This window comes from Triplophysa dalaica, chromosome 1, assembly GCF_015846415.1.
Source record: "Triplophysa dalaica isolate WHDGS20190420 chromosome 1, ASM1584641v1, whole genome shotgun sequence".
NCBI lineage: Eukaryota > Metazoa > Chordata > Actinopteri > Cypriniformes > Nemacheilidae > Triplophysa > Triplophysa dalaica.
In genome coordinates, this window is record NC_079542.1 from 26,572,985 (window position 1) to 26,592,157 (window position 19,173).

The following is a 19,173-nucleotide window of genomic DNA, read 5'->3' on the forward strand; positions in this document are numbered from 1 at the left end:
TTCTGCCCTTCAGACAGTGTATTATGACATGTTTTTAAACATTATGACCATATTTCCTCTAACAAAATGTCTTCAAAGTAAATAAAAGAACTAAAGCTACACCATAACAAACCATTTGAAACATTGAACATTGAAATTATGCCTGTGGTCTTCTAGGGTGGTAGAGTGTTCTCCAGGCAGGCAACATGACGACTCCTTCATAAATTCCATTGAAAGATGTTGCTTATAAACAGCTGGAGTATCCTTGAGCAGAGCATGTTACTCCAAAGGGATGTACATCCCTTAAATTCCACTGGCCATGGTTATATGGGAATAAATTATGATAGAGATGGCAGACATTTGATTGTTTTTTCTCGATCAATCCAACTTCATTACTATCTGTCTTTACCTTGAGCACACCTGTCAGTCAGAGGTCAGTGAGGCACTGGCTTGAGGAAGTCTCTACAAAAACACATCCTCGTGACTGGCCACCTTGCAAGTCAATAACTCTGTTCCGTCCTCGCTCATCACCTCTTGTCTGAAGTTGGGCTGCTCCCAGAAATGAGTCCAACAGCAAACCTTTTTTCCATAGCTACTCATGAATGAAACACACACACACAAACAGTAATGTAACACACCAGTAATCTAAACATTATTCTCTACAGTGTGGTTAAATTTACTGCCTATAAAAGGAACTGATGAGCGTATGAATACACGTCTAAAAGGGATTACAGATTTGTGCTTCAAATTTCTTGGGTGTTTACCCATAACAGCTGGTGTAGGATCGGTTTTCCATCCCACGACCTTAAAGGAGCGATGAATTAAGATATCAATTTTAACCTGTGCTTTTGTTAAATATGAGAGATTATTCAAGCAAACATCCTGTAAAAACTGAAAAACAGAACTGAAAACGCCCCTGCTACTGAAACTACAACTGTTATTGACAACAGGCCCAGCGAACGCCAGATTCTGGAATGCACCTATCTATACATCGACATAGATAGGTTGAACACGTCCTCCACAGAAGAAAATCAACGACTACTTCTCTAGCCCCGCACTTTGGTTCGAACAAGACCGCACTCAAGTAACACAAGTTGGGCGAAACAGTTGGAGCGAGCAATCAATAAGCATGCCGTTAAAGATCGCAAAATATTTTGCAGTCAGTGCCTGGTTGTGGAAGAACACAGTCGCTGCATAACCTTCCTTTGAATTCCGATATTAGTAATGCATGGTGGAAGTTCATTTTTTTAACATTTGAGACCCTTGATCGCGGTGATCTTCTGTCTGGTTCGCGATCACGGGTTTCAAATGCTGATAGGTATGGATATCATTAAACACCATACAACTATAGGCTATACAAACTATATGCAAAGCCTTACCATCACATCTGGGAAATAAGTCAGTCAATTTGGGTAAAATCATTTCAGGCTTCATGTATCCTGTGCGAATGCGCCACATGACATACAGATGTGGGGAGGTAATTTCGAAATCACACAAGGTCCCCAGATAATACTAATCCTGTGCGGTTAGGAGGAATGTGTAGCCTTACGTTACGTGTCTAACCAAATTAATATCCAATCATAGCAGGGGGCTTTTACTTGCAAGTCTTCAATGCGTTTGTCGAGCTGGCCTCAAAACCTGAAAACTCCCAGTTCATGACACGTTTAATAAACAGACCGATCATTTAATTTCATAAAACCCCAATATTTAGTTTGGAGCCAATATTTTTTTGTGTTGCCAACACAATTCTAATACATGCAAGTATGAAAGAGGACACACCTTCAAGTCCTAGATTTCAGATCTTTAATCTGCACTTGGTTCACATTCCACACATGAAAGTTTTAAAAATGTTATCAGGAGAGAAGAAAAAGCTATACAACCTTCTGAAAAAAAGTGCATCTAACCTCAATGGAGATATGGGATTTTGGATTCCTTCTGTAAAAGATGGCTTTGATGTTCATTTCAGGGCTTCCATCTTTTTGGAAAATTCGGGTCCTGATAGTCTCCTCTTCACACCGGATTAGAGCATACACACCATGAGCTGTTATAGAGTGAAATGCAAAAGTCATGGGTTCTGTCATGAAATAGGGGAACCAAGAAGGAGAACCCAAGTGTAGGCGGCAGGTACAAAAACTCAAACTTTACTTAAACAAAAAACAAAAGATCCACGATGGGGTAAAACGAGAACTGAACATAGATGAATTTGAAAACAAAGACTTCCCACGAGGGGGCAAAAACAGGAGAAAAGCAGGATTAACTAAAGTATTACACTAGGTAAGTATGGTCAAGACTAAGCATCAACCAAACACAGCAAAACGAAACGGAAAAGGACAGTAAAAAACAAGGGGCCCGTTCTTTGCACGTTGCTTCCTACATCCAAGATCAAGTGAAACATCCGAGATGACCTAACCCTGCAAATCATGATCTGGATAATTCGGTTCTTCTTTACCTTTTGTGTACGATTAGAATATCTGGATTAAATTGTCTGGGATCATTGCTCATCCGTTTTTTGGAAAGGCAGCATATATCGATAGAAGAAGTGATCAGCAACACTGCTATTGGCTGGTTGTTACTTCAAAAGACGTAGTTACGTCCGTTTTTTCCCCTCTGCTTTAAGATTATTACAAATTTTAAAACCTTGTCAGGAACACTTCTAACAATGCACAGACAGATTACTTTCAGAGATATTTATACGATTTTAAAGCTTTAAAATGTATTTTTTTTAAGTATATTTCGATAAACTAACTTTTAGTTCTTTTTTTAATTAAGTTCTCTTTTTTAGTGGTTTATTGAAACGAGATGGTGTTTTCCCCCACAAAATAAAGGGTTTTATACCCATCAGTGTTCATTATACTGAGGAAAGTGTCTGAAGACTGTCCATTTCAATTACATTTCATAAATTGGATAAACTAAGTATAGCACTTGCAGGAGTCCACATCATCTGAAAGGCATTCATCTGCTGAGTAAGCACGGAAATGTTGTACAGAGATGAGGAAAATATGATTTAATCATGCTATGTTATTGCTTTTAACGTATTGTGAATTATTGATTTATCTCCACAAAAGACACAAGAGGCGTAAACTTTATGTCTTATGTTATGTTTTAATGTCTTTAAATGTTTATCTACCAGAAATTGAGTCACCAGCATAGGTGCATAGACACCCTGTAATTATACAAATCCATCTATTCTTCTTTTTACAATCTCCTTTAAAACGCAACAGTGACACAAACAGGCTGTTGTATCCTATTTCATGATTCTGTCCTGACTTGAGCTGCAGTGTAACAAGTTTGGGTCACGGAAGGATGTCTTCAAACAGTCCCATCATAAATATGAAAGAAGATTGTTGACTTGTGCAGATTCAGGTCATTTTGCCTCAGTGCTAGTGATACTGGCGCACATTAGGTCATACACCATCTGAGAGATTAAATCAGTCAGCTTCCTTATCGATTTAGTTCCTTTTTGCTTAATATTATTACTTATGATATTACGATTATTATTTCCTGCAAATATTATCATTTATTTTTAGAAAATAATCTGAGGCCTCGAAGGCCTATTATGCAGTCTATGACATTAGTCAACACTGAAAGACACATACAATACGCATTGACATCATCATGACATTATAATCTTTAGTTCCCTTGTATAATAGTTATTGGTAAAAACAGTTTAACAAACTGGGGTCTTACGAGAATGAAATACCACAAATTTGCAAATGGCAGGACAGACTGCATTTCTCTATATACTGTATATATACATACAGTTGTGCTCAAAAGTTTACATACCCCTGGCAGAATCTGGAAAAAGCTGAAACCATTTTCAGAGGTTTACTCCCACCTGACTTTAAATCAATCGTGTTGACTTTGTGGGCAGCACTGAATGTTTCTATCTATTGTAATAGTTGTGTATGAGTCTCTTGATTGTCCTCAATATAAAAAGAGGAATTTTAACATCATGCAGTCTGCTTATCCAGAAATGCTGAAAATGCAAAAATTGTGGAGGACCTGGGTGACTGTTTTGAAGATCAGTGGACAGTCTAATAACTCATGACAATCAAGAAACCTTTAAACAACTATGACTAAACATAAAAACGGTCATTGATTGCTTAGGTAACATCATTCAGTATTGAGAATCAGGGATATGTAAACTTTTGCCCTGTGCTATTATGAGAAATTTTGTTATTTTTCTTTAGTGTGAACTTTGTTAACATTTCTTTAGTGAAATAACTTGCTCAGGGCAGGACTAAATTAAAAATAAACCTTAATTTTCAAAAATCCTCTTATTCTTCTAAATGTTTCAGCTTTTTCCAGATTCTGCCAGGGCAATGTTAACTTTTGAGCACAACTGTATAATCTCTCTGTGCTTTTATATATTTAATATGAAGGTCCTACAAATTAATATGGCACATATCACCTTCACAAGAAAAAAAACTATATATTTTTTATTCATTAATATATATCGGTCCTCACCTAAGACTCAGTAAATAAAAATCCTGTACCCTGCACAACAAGATGCCTTTGTATGAATTAAGCCGACTTGACTGCGTTATGGCCGCAATCTAATCCCTTTTTAAATGAAATAAACCTGCTTCTGAGCAGGCATGACAGGAGAGCACATGGCCACACAAAAAATAATTCAGCCATAAGACTATAAAAGCATGACAAGGTGCGTTAGGATCATGACAGGTTCGATCTGCACATACTAATAAAATACATGTATGAGCTGAGTGTGCTTGTCAGTTGCTTTGGATGAAAGTGCCTGCCAATTGCATAAATAGAATATTATAGTAAGAGGCACAGGATCTTCAGATCAGGTTATTTATCAGAGATGTGAAGTTACTGTATAGGCATGGCACCATTCATTCTGATTCATTAACCTATAGTTTCAATCTTGGAAAAATAGTTTTCTTACACACCAAAATTTTGTTTCAGGTATTTGTGAGCCTATCTGTCAAAACCCAGGTAATGTTATTTTTGTGATTAACTGTTTTTTTTCATTCTGTCAAAATATTGCCCAGATATCTTTAACATTCAACAAGTATTGCAATGTCAAAAATTAAAGTCACAGTGAAATGAATAGTTAAATCAAACTTTTTTTGGGTCACTACAGACTAACAGAAGCATAATAAAATATATTGTTTTTGTTTATCTGAATAAAGGAAGTCATAAACATCTGCAAAGGCAAGCGTTTTTATTTTCAACAGATTTCTAATAATAACTCAATAATTAGTTTAGTTACAGACAATGCAGACTCTTCTTGATTGGCTGATGGACATGGACTTTTAACCTGTTTGTTTGGGCTTGCTGAAGCCAGAGGTTCATAGAAGATGGACTGTCGTTACCGCCCTTGGCTCTGGAACACAACAATGCAACAACGAAGGAGCAGGCGGTTCTTTCTTTAACTCTCTGAGGAAAGAGGACAAACAATGAATAAGGAAAATCAAAACAGAGGCATGATTGCACCAGACATTAAAATGGAGGAATTAAATATTTATTTATCTTTACCTGAGGTACACATGTGAGCGTGAGAAAAAACGGAGTAGGAACTGTCCAGTATCTCCAGGCTGGAACGTAGTGGGGATGATAACATATCGACCAGGGCCAAGGGTCAGACGGAGTGTGACACTTCGAGAGTCCATATACACTGAGCTAGCGGCATGCTCACATAAACACTGTACCCGCCACACGCGATTCACCTCCACCTTAGAAAATGACCAGTCTATGTAAAATTCAGAAAATGTCTTGCTTCTTTTCAGTTTCTTAGCAAACCTAAAATGTTGCATAAAAGACGAGCATATTTCGAACTTAAAAAAAAAAGATTAACCAGTAAAAAGCTATCAAGTCAGCTTTTCCGGTAACACTTTACTTGAAGGGGTGTTCATAAGACTGACATGACACCTTCATAATCATGACATGACACTTGTCATGAATATGAAGGAGCTGTTATGCTTGTTATGACAACTGTCATTAAGTGTCTTTCGCTGATTTAATTTGATTAATAAATAAACACACAACATCATGATTGATCGATTTAGCTCGCTCGACAGTCAAGACAATTTAAAATGGACTTATCATGTAAAGGAGTGGTAATCCATTTTTTGCAGACTAATTTGAATGCCCAATGTTTTACACAATGTCTTGGTTATAAATTATGGTACTGTTGTAAAGCATAGTTTATTTTAACAACGACAATAGACCTCATAATTTATATAATTTATATGTTTGCTCTTAAAAAAAGTAATGTCACGAAATCTTCAAAACTAAAATGGATGGATGACGTCTTTCAAGTAACTTGTAGGTCGATCCTTCACATTTCATTTGACATTTATATGAATGGCATTTAAAATACAAATTAATCATTGAAGTATAGAGAAATACATGTATTCAAGTTTATAATCTTCTCTTATAGAAGACAATGTTAACAATTTTGTCAAAGTTGTACTGCCAACTTTCTCTAACTTTCCCCTGCCTGTGTTTCCATTTGGTATTGACTTTTTACTGTTTTCACCTGTCCCTCGTCATTGTTAAGTAGTCCCACACCTGAATCTGTTTTCCCTGAGTGTTTCCACATGTTTTTAAGCCATGTGTGTTCCTCAGTATATATGTCATCTTACTGTATATATTTGAAAATATAATAATGCAATGACAAAATATAACTAAATTACAATATATTGAATAATACATTAATCATTTCTACTTTTCATGTATTGAGAAATATGATCATATAATTTCAATATATGAAAATATAAATAGAATTATACAGTATTTTGAACTGTCTACAGTTACAGTTAAGATACAGTCAAATGCTTTTAAAGGCACAAGCTCCATTTTAAGATGTGTCATCATCTTATTTGTGACAATATTGAATTCAGATTAAGGGGGGGTACATTTTTAGCAGGTATATTGATTATCATTATGGAAATTATACCCCCCAGTAAACCCACTGTATTGAACCTACAGTCAAATGCTTTTAAAGGGACAACCTCCATATGAAGATGTGTCTGTATCATATATGTGATGTGCCTGTGATCATATTAATCTGAGATAAACGGGGAGGACATTTTTGGGCAAGTGTAATTTAAAATTGTAAAAATTGCAGTTCCATATAAACTCATTCTATTAAAACTAAAGCCCATTGCTTATGAGGCCACCAAGTAAACATCAATTGGAAGCATAACTTCAGTATATCTTTCATATAATTCAAGTGCTACTTGTTTCAGTTTTTCAACCCTACACAAAAGTTAGAGAAAGTTGGCTGTACAACTTAGACAAACACTGTTAACATTGTCTTCTATAAGAGAACATTATAAACGTGAATAAATGTATATGTCTATACTTCGATGATTTAATATTTGTATTTTAAATGCCATTCATATAAGTGTCAAAGGAAAAGTGAAGGATCAACCTACAAGTTACTTGAAAGACGTCATCCACGTTGTAAAGCAAACACAGTTGTGCACAGATAAATTATGAGCATTATTGTCGTTATTAAAATCAACTTCGCTTTACATTACAACAATACCATATTTTATAACCACGACATTGTGTAAAACATTGGGCATCCAAATTAGTCTGCAAAAAATGGATTACTCCTTTACTATGATGAATCCATGTTAAATCGTCCGAGGGATCTTGACTGTCGAGCGAGCTAAATCGATACCACGATGTTGTATTTATTTAATCCATCTTAATCCTAAATAATGCTTAACATCGATTGCTGATAGTTGTTTTGGAGATTTTGATAATGCTTAATTAACACCTTCATTCCTGGTCCAGTAGAGTTGTGAAAATACAGCAAGCTGCAAACAGAACTCTTAACTCCGCCTAATAACTGTGTATAATGCGCCTGCACGCGAGGGGAGTAGGAGTTGTCGGATTTCGTTACAACAACTGTATCGCCTACCGTCATTAAAACATTTTAGTGTATTATTTTGCAATTATAGCGTGTGTTGTGGTTTAATATTATTTTCAAAATGACGTGATAACTGTATTTACACTACACATACATTCAGGCCTTTTGAGCAAGTAACACAACACTTTTATTTATTAAATAACAGAAAACGCATGATACAGATACAAAACAGTTCAAATGTAAAAACCTACAAATAGTCCAAGTGTACCGAGGTGAAACGATTAATTTTATATGAGGAAAAGATGGGAAAGCGATCAACATCTGCTGTCTTCCGGTTTCTGCTGCGTTTCCAGGGGCCTGTTGCACAAAACTAGGATAAGGGATTAAGCCAGGATATCTTGGTGATCCTGGCTCAATTGATCCGTAATCCGGTTGCACAAAAGCTGGATAGGGGGCAGGAGGATATGTTATGGTATAAATTACCATGGAGATTTATTCTGTGGAGCTAGCCTGCTCCAGACCAGGCTAAATTCCAGGATCTATTTAATCTCATCCCTAATGTCAGTCAGCAGTCACCACAAATGGAAACCAATAGTTATTTCACTGCTCACTATACATTGTTATCACATATAACTAGACCCACTGTCATTATTTAAACATTTGTGATCATTAATTTCAATCATTTTGGATAAATAATGATTTTTAGATGATGTTGCTATCATTAGATAATTTACAGTTTCCCATAGACTATAAGGCTATATATAAAATTATAGAATATTACGGCCACATAGGGAAAAAAAAAGACAAGTCATAATATTGTAACCAGTTGTTTTAAAGGAGGACAGTTGTTAAAATGACAGATGTGGGGCATTTCGTAAAATTGTACTTCAGTATGGTTTCATAAAGAAAGACATGCTGATGTGCCAGAATATTAAGAATCACATTGTCATAAGTATCAAAACTGTAAAAAGAATATGTAGCTTTTCTGCAGAAAGAACCAGCCTCATAAATTTATGACTTTATCCTTTTTCCTCAGTGTGGCCCTAGTACTCTGTCATATAAACAAATACACATTCCATATAAACATAAAAACACAATGTGTAACATTATGTTCCTTTATTGAATAAGGACAAAACAAAGCAGGTAAACCATCAGCTCCTTTTGAAACTGAAGTCACAGTGACTCTACAAGATGGAAAGCACAGAATCAAAGCATATTATACAAAATGATACATATACATTCAAAGGTCTGTATATAACATAGGGTCTGCACACAGGGTCTGTATATAACACATGTCTGCACACTAAAATAAATGCAGGACAAATCCATACACATCAACTGAACAGACAAATGAATGGATGCAGTAGCCTCGCTGCAGCCTTGTATTACACACAGTATACCGCACACACATCATAAGAGGCCAAATTCTTAAAAAAACGAACCCAAAAAAACCCAAATTCCTCTGCCACCGCAGGACATATTTAACCAAAATTGAAAGCACACATACTAACTAAAATAATTCAACACATATTGGTCCCTCAGCAGCCGACCACTGTCGTCATCAGGGAAGATTGCCGGATTGCCCATTCCATGGCTGGTGGCACTCTGGGGGCCCTCTCCTTCCTCAGGCAGGCCACATTGGGGAGGACCGCACAAGCCACAGTAATATCACATGCCCTAACAGGGCTGACCCTTGATTTGTGAAGGCAGTGAGAGCGTGCCTTCAGGAGGCCAAAGGTCATTTCAACTCTGGCCCTGGTCCTGGCATGGGCATGGTTGTAGGCCTGCTGTGCTTCCTGGGGGTCCGTGAAAGGTGTCAGGAGAAAAGGCTGGCAGCAACACACCAGAGAATTCACCTAAATGACCTAGCAAAATAAGTATAGTTTAGACAAAAAATATAAACTTTAAGTAAATGTGTGCTTAAAACAAGCAAAAAAAATCTGTCAATATAATAAGAAAAATTATTTTGAAATAAGTTTACTTTTTCCATAAACACTTAATTTTAGAAAAGTTCTCTTGTTTCACTGGCAGATTTTTTTGCTTATTTTCCTAGGTAATTTTGCTCAAGAAAATATTTAAGATTTTTTTTTAGATATTTTTTTTTTTTAACTGAAAACAAGACAAAAATACTAAGTAAGAAAGACATTTTTGCAGTGCAGTGAGCAACCGACCTTGGGTCCTTTGAAAGGCACTATATAAATTAAAGTGATTATTATTATAGATCATCTATTTAATCAATTACATTTTATTTATATAGCACTTTTCACACTTGTTTCATTCTGTCAAAGCAGCTTTACATTAATAAAAGCAGGAGAAACACGAAACATAAGAAACAGAGTACAACGGCTAAGATTAAACCGTACTGAGCGTGGTAACGTTAAATAATAATGTAAGGCTTTAGTAATAATTTATCATAGCTTTATACAGTGTGATGGAGTTACTTTACACAATTTCACTCATATCTGCGGTGCATTTCAATTAAAAAAGTAACCGTTTCATAATTACAGTACAACTGCGTTTTTGGAGATGTGAATTAAATATTTGAATTGTAATTGTGATGTTTCAGCGGAGCGGTGAGTGTGTAATTGTGCACTATTTACGCATTCAGGCGGTCTGCAATACTTTGCCACGCTTTTTCTCTTTGCTTTATCACTGTGGCGGTGTTGCCTTTCTTCTTAATTATATCTTTTACCTCCTCGTATGCCTCCATGAGGATTTGTGCTTCCGAAGGGGAAAAGTACGCGGCTCTAGTTGCCATGGTAAATCAGTTAATCTGTGATCTGTGGCGGGGTCTATTTGAGTGAGCCGTGAGCGCGCACCTATCCAGGATTGGTTTCACCTGGCTTAATGAATCCGTGTCTGCTCATCCTGGCTTGGTCTTTGTGCAACCAATTAAGCCTGGACGCACATGTTTTGGCTTCATTGAGCTCAGCTGTGTCATTTATCCCGGAATATCCAAAATAAGATATTCAAAATATCTTTGAATCTTTTACATTGGTAATGTCAAATTTTCATGACAAAGACACTGACAGGTTATGATGTATTGCTTTGTTAAGTTGTCATAACAAAGACAACTCAAACAATGTCATCTTTGCATTAAAAATGACATAAATCAGCGAATGACACTTAATAATAGTTGTCATAAACATGCATAACTAAAAGATTATACATAACATAAAAGATCTCCTTCATGTTCATGACATGTGTCATGTCATGATTATGAAGGTGTCATGTCAGTCTTATGAACACCCCTTCAAGTAAAGTTTTGCCGCTTTTCATAATTCAAGCAAAACTCAAGATGATGTGTTTGTTCTGCACTTGTTGCCTGTCCACCATTTTTACAATCACTCACCCTTAAAACCTCAAAACCAATCGGTAAATTCTCCCCTCTTCCCTCCCTCCTTTTCATCCTCTTGTCCTCTTGCTGCAGACATATTAATACCTCATCTCCATCTCCACCAATTTCAAACATGAACTACGGAAACAAGGAGAGAGAGAGATGCATGTAAGATACAACAAATAGAAATATTCTAATATTATATCTTAACCACGTTATATTATAAAATCTGTATTACATTTATCATAAAATAAAGTCCCGGAAACCAACAACAGGAAAAAAATGCATAATTAATATAAGTCAGTATTAGTTCTGTTAGAAATGGTTGGTTTTGATGGCCTTTGCAATGGGACTTTTACATTGATTTTAACGTGAATCTCACTGTATGTCATATGCACAGTTTTGTATTTTAACCTTTAGAACTCCAAAGAAATAATAAAAAATATTTACTAGATTTTTTTGTAGCAATGATTTACCTGGGGGTTGTATAGGAACGTGTCTCTGTGATTGATACACCCTCCACATCGACTTCTTTTGTCCATTTGTCTCTCCAATCTTGTCTCCCCTAACCCCTCCGGCTTTTCCACAGACTTTTCTTTTAATGGTCTATGTTCTACCCTCAATGACCTTTCCTTCACTCCTTGATTCGCCCTTTTTCTCTTTTTTTTCTCCCTGAGTTTGTCCCTCCTTCAATTTTTGGCTTAATTTCTGTTCATTTTGATCTCTTCTTTGAGTTGGCATTTGTTTGGACCAAAGGAGTCCTGTAGAAGGGTTCTGGGTCTTGATGGGCAGATGGGCAGAAGCAGGTGTAGGTGGAACTCCAGGTACATATGTCCATGCCCCCAGGCATCGAACCTCCCTCCAGTGTGTCTTGTGCCAGAAAAGGTTATTTTCCGGCAATTTTCATAACACCATTTCTGTGAAGTAATGGCAAAAGTCTTCAAACTCCATCCTGAGAAAATTGTAAAACATAGACAAGGACACAACGTTAAAAAGTTCATCTTTACTATTTTCTGAATCTCATTGACAGATTTGAACAAAAATTACCAAAACTCTCCCACATCTCTGACTATAAGCCCAATCTTCTCTCTCTCCTTGCGCCCGAGATGCTGCCACTGAGGAGATCTGTAAGAGTCACCAGTAGAAATGTGTTATTTGCTATATTTTATTTGACAAATTTCATGCAGCCATACTATAAATTAAAAGTGAAATGTGAGATACTAAACGTATCTATTGACTGAAATGTAATATATCATACATAACTATGTCTTCAAAGGTGTATGAAGACCATACATAATAAAGCTTTATGTTTTTATTATCTTAGAATAATCTATTTCAGTAGCCATTTATTTTAGTTCCCATGCACAAACTGTGTACTTATTACAGTAAATATTATAACTGGGTAATAACTAGGTACTGAACCTAAACTTATACCATGTAGTTAGTTACCTTATGCTTCGCAGTACTTTCTTGGGTAAGTACACTGTAAGTAAACTATAGGTACACCTACTTTAAAATATAGTGCTATCTAAACTGCTCTACAGAGTGTTTCCTAAATGTTTTTTTCTAAAATGTTTTATAATATTTTCTTTATTTTTATTTATTCCCTTCATTTGTAGTTTTAATGTACTGGGCTATGAAATATGAACAAATTCAAGAATATGTTTAACCTAATTTTTAACGCTTTAACATTTTTTAATTAATTTAATATTTACTTATATTTGATGATATGAGAATGAACTTTCTCGTAGTGATATTCCACCAATTGCTTTGATTACTCCATCCTCTCGTCTCTTTTTTGGATCTTCCCTCGCATCGAGTTTTGCGTTTAATTTAACTACACACTGTAAAAATCGATTTAGTTGATCTTACTTAAAAAAAGCATGCAAACCGATTGGCTTAAAAATACCAAGTAAAGTGAAATGGTATTGTTGAGTTCAAGTAACTTAAAAAATTAGTTCAGATGTACTTTTGACTTAGTGTGGAGTACTCAGAATAAACTATTATTGCCAATTTAATAATTTCCATTGGATTTATTGCATTCATCATTAGAGTTTTAAATTCACTAATTATTTTTCTTTTCACATAAATGTTATTCTAAAAATGCATAAATCAAACACCTTGACTTGTGCAACAAAAAACGAGCAAGAGGAGACTGATCTCAGAACTGTATGCACCGACTATGCTCATAGGTAACAAACACATGAGGTTCGCAGACCCTTATCACATGCACATGTCTTCTAAACAGTGGTAACCACAAAACTGAAAAATATGTCCAGCTCTTCTAAATATCTAAGAAAAGTGAACATTAAACACTATCAAGTCTTTAATTTAACTAAAAACATATAAAATAATCACATTTTTTTAAATGTACTCTCCTAATGCAGTCTGGCGCAAAGCATGTTGGGAATCTTTTCTGTGTACAGGCAAGATCTGCTCTCCACTGCCTCTTGTTCGTGTAGTAAAGTAATGACTTCGCTTTCCGCTACTTGCTTGATTTAAGTAAAATATACTAAATGCGAAAAGTAAGTAGTTTGATTTCCCCTGCAAGTAATCGTAACTTAATAAAAACTAGAAAAATATATACATTTTGACAACTGAGTAAAGTTAACAAATAATTTCTAAGTAAGGACAACTATTAGATTTTACAGTGCAAGACACATTGGGCCCCCTCTGCGCAGCTGTTGTCACCACATCTCTTGGACCTAACTGTCCCATCAAAAGCTTTACATAACTCTAATTAAAGGTTTAAAACTGTCCTGCTTCTTGTAGTCTAATACTAGTACTAGCAAAATATTTACTGCCGGTGGTTTGTACATGCATCCAAGTCTATTATGCAGTTCACTATTTGATGCAAGATTAAAAGCAACCGTAAAATTGTACTGAAGGCTGTCCTTTACAGTCTCAATGTATTTTTATTGTGATATTTGACCCAACTTTTAATTCTCTTAACAAAATTATTATTAATTATTAATGAAAGATTTAAAAAAAAAAGAAAAACGAATAAACTTAAAAATTAACATCATCCTGTCAAAACAATAAAAACGGCAGATTGTTTTTACTTTAGCTGCACATATATGCCATCAAGAAAAAAAATGGAATTTCCACACCTGGGTTATTATAATGCTTTTAACGTTTCCCTGCATTGATTAAATGGTGATTAAATGTAGGTTAACAATAGTCTGCTGCTATCTAGCTTATTTCACTAAGGACATTAAGCCAACAGGTTAATACCCCTCACAGACTATAGGCCAGTGGTTCTCAACTCTGGCCCGCGAGATCCATTTTATCTCCAACTCTGATATAAAACACCTGAACAAGCTAATCAGCGTCTCTAGAATAGATGCGTTCAACTTAACGCGGCGCTGTGCAAATCTATCAGCGTATGACATTTAAGTACCGCAAAAGAGATTCAAGTGCAAATTGCGCGGTACTTTAATGCGATATGCCAAACAATCTGCGCAGCCCAACATTAAGTTGAACGCGTCTGTTCCGGAAGTCACTGATTCGCCTCTTCAGGTGTTTTATCAGAGTTGGTGCTGAACTCGGCAGGAAAGTGGATCTCGCGGGCCAGAGTTGAGAACCACTGCTATAGCCTAACCACCTTTCTTGGTGAAAAACTGGGTTACAGGTTGACAGGTTACCCTTTCCTTTGTCTTTACTCTCTTTTATGGAAAACCAGATTTTGATTTAACGTTACTAGGCAACATTGTGGTCACTGTAGTTCTGGCGGATCTATTGACTGCATTGCGTAGGTGAGATGAACGTGGAGAGCAGGCATTGGGCCAAACCATTGTGAGAGGCAGAGGAGAGGGAACTCAACAGTTTCTAAATTTAAAACACATTTTTGCTTTTGTATTTTCTACTAATTACGCAATTAGATTAGATTAACATCAATATATTTATGACAATAGCGAATTTAATTGATCGAGGGGGGGGACAACTCTCGGATAGAGGGGGACATGTCCCCTCCGTCCCCCCAGGGATTTACGCCCATGCCATCGTCTACCAACCTGAACACAACTTCGAATAGTTACCCCAGCATAACAGCAATTTTAATGAGAACGTTTGGGTGACAGCGCCATGCTCATTCTCTGCGTCTTCCTGCTCGCACATAAAGCTAAGCATCATAAACACACCGGAATAACTCCATCTTCAAGCACAGGTATCACCTACTCGAGACTTCACTTTCAATGTAAACTTGCAACTATCGTTTTCAGACCTGGTACGTTCACTCACGTGTCAGTAACATTTATACGTCACAAACTTGCCATGCGAAACTAAACATCATCGCATACCTGCAAGTCATGTGGGCTCTCGGGCAGTCCCTGGCCAGAAGCGAACAAGTCACCAGGCTTTTCAGTATCAGATTGCGGAAACACAAGACCACTTTTGACAACATGTCCAGATCGAACCCCTGCCCTCACGAGGAAGAGCCTTAGATTGAGAGGTTGCAGCAGATGGCCGCCTCGAACCTCCTCAGCAGTGCAAGCAAGCCATCAGCCAGCAGGGGTAGCGCCACGAATTCCCAGGATGCCATTGGCCACCCAGGCGAGAGATTTCCGCAGATCATCCCTCCAGCGTCATTCCAGAGCACAGCTCCCGCCAATGCCCTGCCAGCAGCTGACACATCTAGCCACACAAGTTATGCTATCTTGCTACCGCCCAGAGCCCTGGCTCATGCATACCCCGCCCAAGGCTCTTGGCAAGTGGTGCCTACGTCGCCCTCTAGCGAGAGGGTGCCTCCGCTAGCGACTCAGGCTCCGGTCCCAAAACCTTACACATCCACTATAGAAGCCGCTGCTAGCACGAACATATCTCCGCTAGCCGCTCAAGCGGCTGCCATCCCCTCCCTTCTCTCTCTTCCAGCAGCAATGCCAACAAACCGGCAATGGAACCGCTTCCCGTCTCAGGAACCATCAGATCATAGATTCTGACAGAAGTTCAAGCTGCTTGTTTCTCTACCAACACCAGTACCTCCTTGTTCAGAACGTATATTCCCGAAAATCACCAACTAAGTACTCTCCTAGACTCTTCACTCAATTCTATCATCCAAGCCGTCTCACTCGGGACCCTTCAGTCTTACCTAACCGCGTGGAGGAGTTTTAAGTCATTCCACCAAACATATGTTACCCATCGCCTTGTTCTTGCATGGGTAGAAAACCCTTGGGCTTTAAAGTAGACACAAGGGGACAAGGTTTTCCAAAAAATACGAATTTATTTAAGACAGAGTTTATGAGAATAACAGATAAATTCTTCCATCAAAGACAAAACATGTAACAAATGTTTTCCTTCCCTCTCTCAACAGGTATAATTTATTTTTGGCCAAACCCAGATAAAATGGCAACCTAAACACAGGACCACTCCAGACCCAAAGTAATTCATATGCCAAGTCCCCAAACTCATAATACAATTCAAACAAAAACAAATAACATAAAATATGACAAAAGCAACACCACACCAAACCACACACAAGAGAGTAGTCCACGTGGAGTAGGTACCAATGTTGTCTGGAGCATGTCCTAATGGCCAGACAATGAAAGACTGGGAAGGGACATAAACAAACAAACAAAGGAAAAAAGAAACCACCTCGCTGGTAAGTCCAATACACCACAATCATAGCCCTTAGCTAGATTGGAAACATACGCCACCCACGTACAGGGACAGACCAGCGAAGAGAAAACCGAACCAGAACCAAAAACAAAAACAGGAGGAACAGCAAACAACTATATCTACTACAAAGAAACACAGAAATACACTTTATTATTCAAATAACAATACAAATATTTATTTTAATCATGTTACCTTTAAAAAAACTTTCAACCCTATATAAAACAGTTTCAATTACCTGCAACACTGCCATCACCACTGACCCGATTTCCTCAAACCACCCAGCATTACCGTAGGTCTATGAGGTTGTGACGCACGTATCTACATTTAAAACGATTCTTAACTTAAAACAGGGCTGTGTGACCATAAAAAACAACATTCACTTAGCCTACCTGATCAGGGCACAAACGACAACGAGAGCACACCCATGCACTTGCGATCCAGACAAATGGACCGGACCTCATATTTTGGCGTCCTCTCCATTGCCCGCTTATAAACCCCCAACCATGTACTCAGCCACGCCCTACACAAAAAAGAAGCTAGCTCACCGGCTACACATACAACATGCCTTTTCTCTGGTTCTCTCTGCTTACCATCACCTCTTTCGTATCCTTCCTAAATATCAACAAAAACATGCAAGCCAGCTCAATTAAAGGGTACCTAAGTGGAATTCAATTCTTCCACAAACTCATTTTTAACTCAACCTGTCCAGCTATAGCAAGTCCTCAAGCCTCCATGCTCATTAAAGGAATACAAAGAGCTCTACCCACCTGCCCGGACACAAGACAACCTTTAACTTTGGATCTATTGACCAAATGCATTTCTACCCTCCGCAGAGGTTACCACTCCATGCACACCGCCCGCACACTCGACGCCATGTTCACTCTGGCCTTTTTGGGATTTCTCAGATGCTTTGAAATGACCACTACATCCAGCTTCAACCCTGCAGTCCACCCCACCATCTCTGACTTAGCAGTGCTGGATGCAGAAACATTCTCTTTCCACATCAAGCTAAGTATGACGGATCAATTAAAAAGAGGCCATTTCAAACAGCGTATGTTTCCAATCAAACCTAAGAAATATTACTTTCCTGGTCTTGGAAACATAACGCTCTTACTGTATGTAGTACAGTACCGCTCCAGAAATTATAACGAAATCAAGCAGTTTAAGTAACGTTAATATGTGATAAAGAAACACAGCAACAATTCGAGCGTGCAGACAAATGCAGGTTTATTGACCACACTAAAGGGAAAACAAACTGACTAACTAAGAAATAACAACATGAAAACATGAAACGTAAAAACAGTAAAGAAATGGAAGAAATAGACAAAGCAAAGAGTGGCAGTATTACAAACAATATTCACATCTGCATGAACCATCGAGGACCGTCTCCTTAGTTAAAAGGGGTTACAGCTTAAACGCACCTATTTAGGAAATAGTTGATACTTGCATTGGTTTCCTTTTGAGTGTGCTTGGACAAGGTTTTGTCAGGGAAACATCCAAGGGAAAAAAATCAAGGTAATCCAAATAAATCCACGGAACATGGTACGATATATTACATGAATACTCGACAAAGAACTGAACCAAGGGTAGAAATTAAATAAAACCGATAAAATGGCTAAACAGGTGAAGATAAACCAGAGGTGAAAACAGTCAATGATGAAGGAGCATGGGAAAAGTAACGTTCTTGGGGAACAAACGGGGAAAACAAGACTAGGGACCGACGAGAATGTCACAGATGAGCACAGAGAATAGTGAGAACTAGAGAGGGAGTCATTCATGACAGAATTTATTTTTGAGTTAACTACCCCTTTAACTATATTGGGCTATATTTATACTATATTTAATCCATACATGCCCTCAATTATTAAAATTGATCCACAATACCCACATACTGTACAATTTCATTAATACCATGGGTTTCTGCCTAATGTATGTTGTGATTCCATGTCAATAATATAAGGTTATGTATCCACATGAGAAAAGAGCCATTTTCATGGATCCACAAGGAGAAACTGACACAAAGATGAATAGATGCCTGGAGTCGACAAGGTAAAATTGAATTTAAAATGTAGTTGTATTGTCTTTTCAGTCGTTAAATTGTGATGTGTAACAGCTTTCACACATACTATTTCCTTTAGAGCATTCATGAGGAAAAAGGGCTGCAATGTCTCAAGGTGGACATGCACCAGTGTCCCTCATAGAAGTCAGCAATATCGCTCATCCTGTGGTGTCCTGGCCTTAAAATTGAGTGTGATATGCTGTTACCATCAGTAAAAGTCAAAGTCTGCTTTATTGTCAATTCTGCCACATGTAAAGTACACACATATAGAGGATTGAAATTGCATTACTCTCAGACCATTGGTGCACACAGGTAACACACACATATATATATATA

At 37.4% G+C, this 19,173-nt stretch overlaps 1 pseudogene; it reads right to left on the reverse strand.

The window, feature by feature from the left end:
• Positions 1-257: 257 nt before the first annotated feature.
• Positions 258-15,567, reverse strand: LOC130417331 (calpain-5-like; annotated as a pseudogene).
• Positions 15,568-19,173: the final 3,606 nt, after the last annotated feature.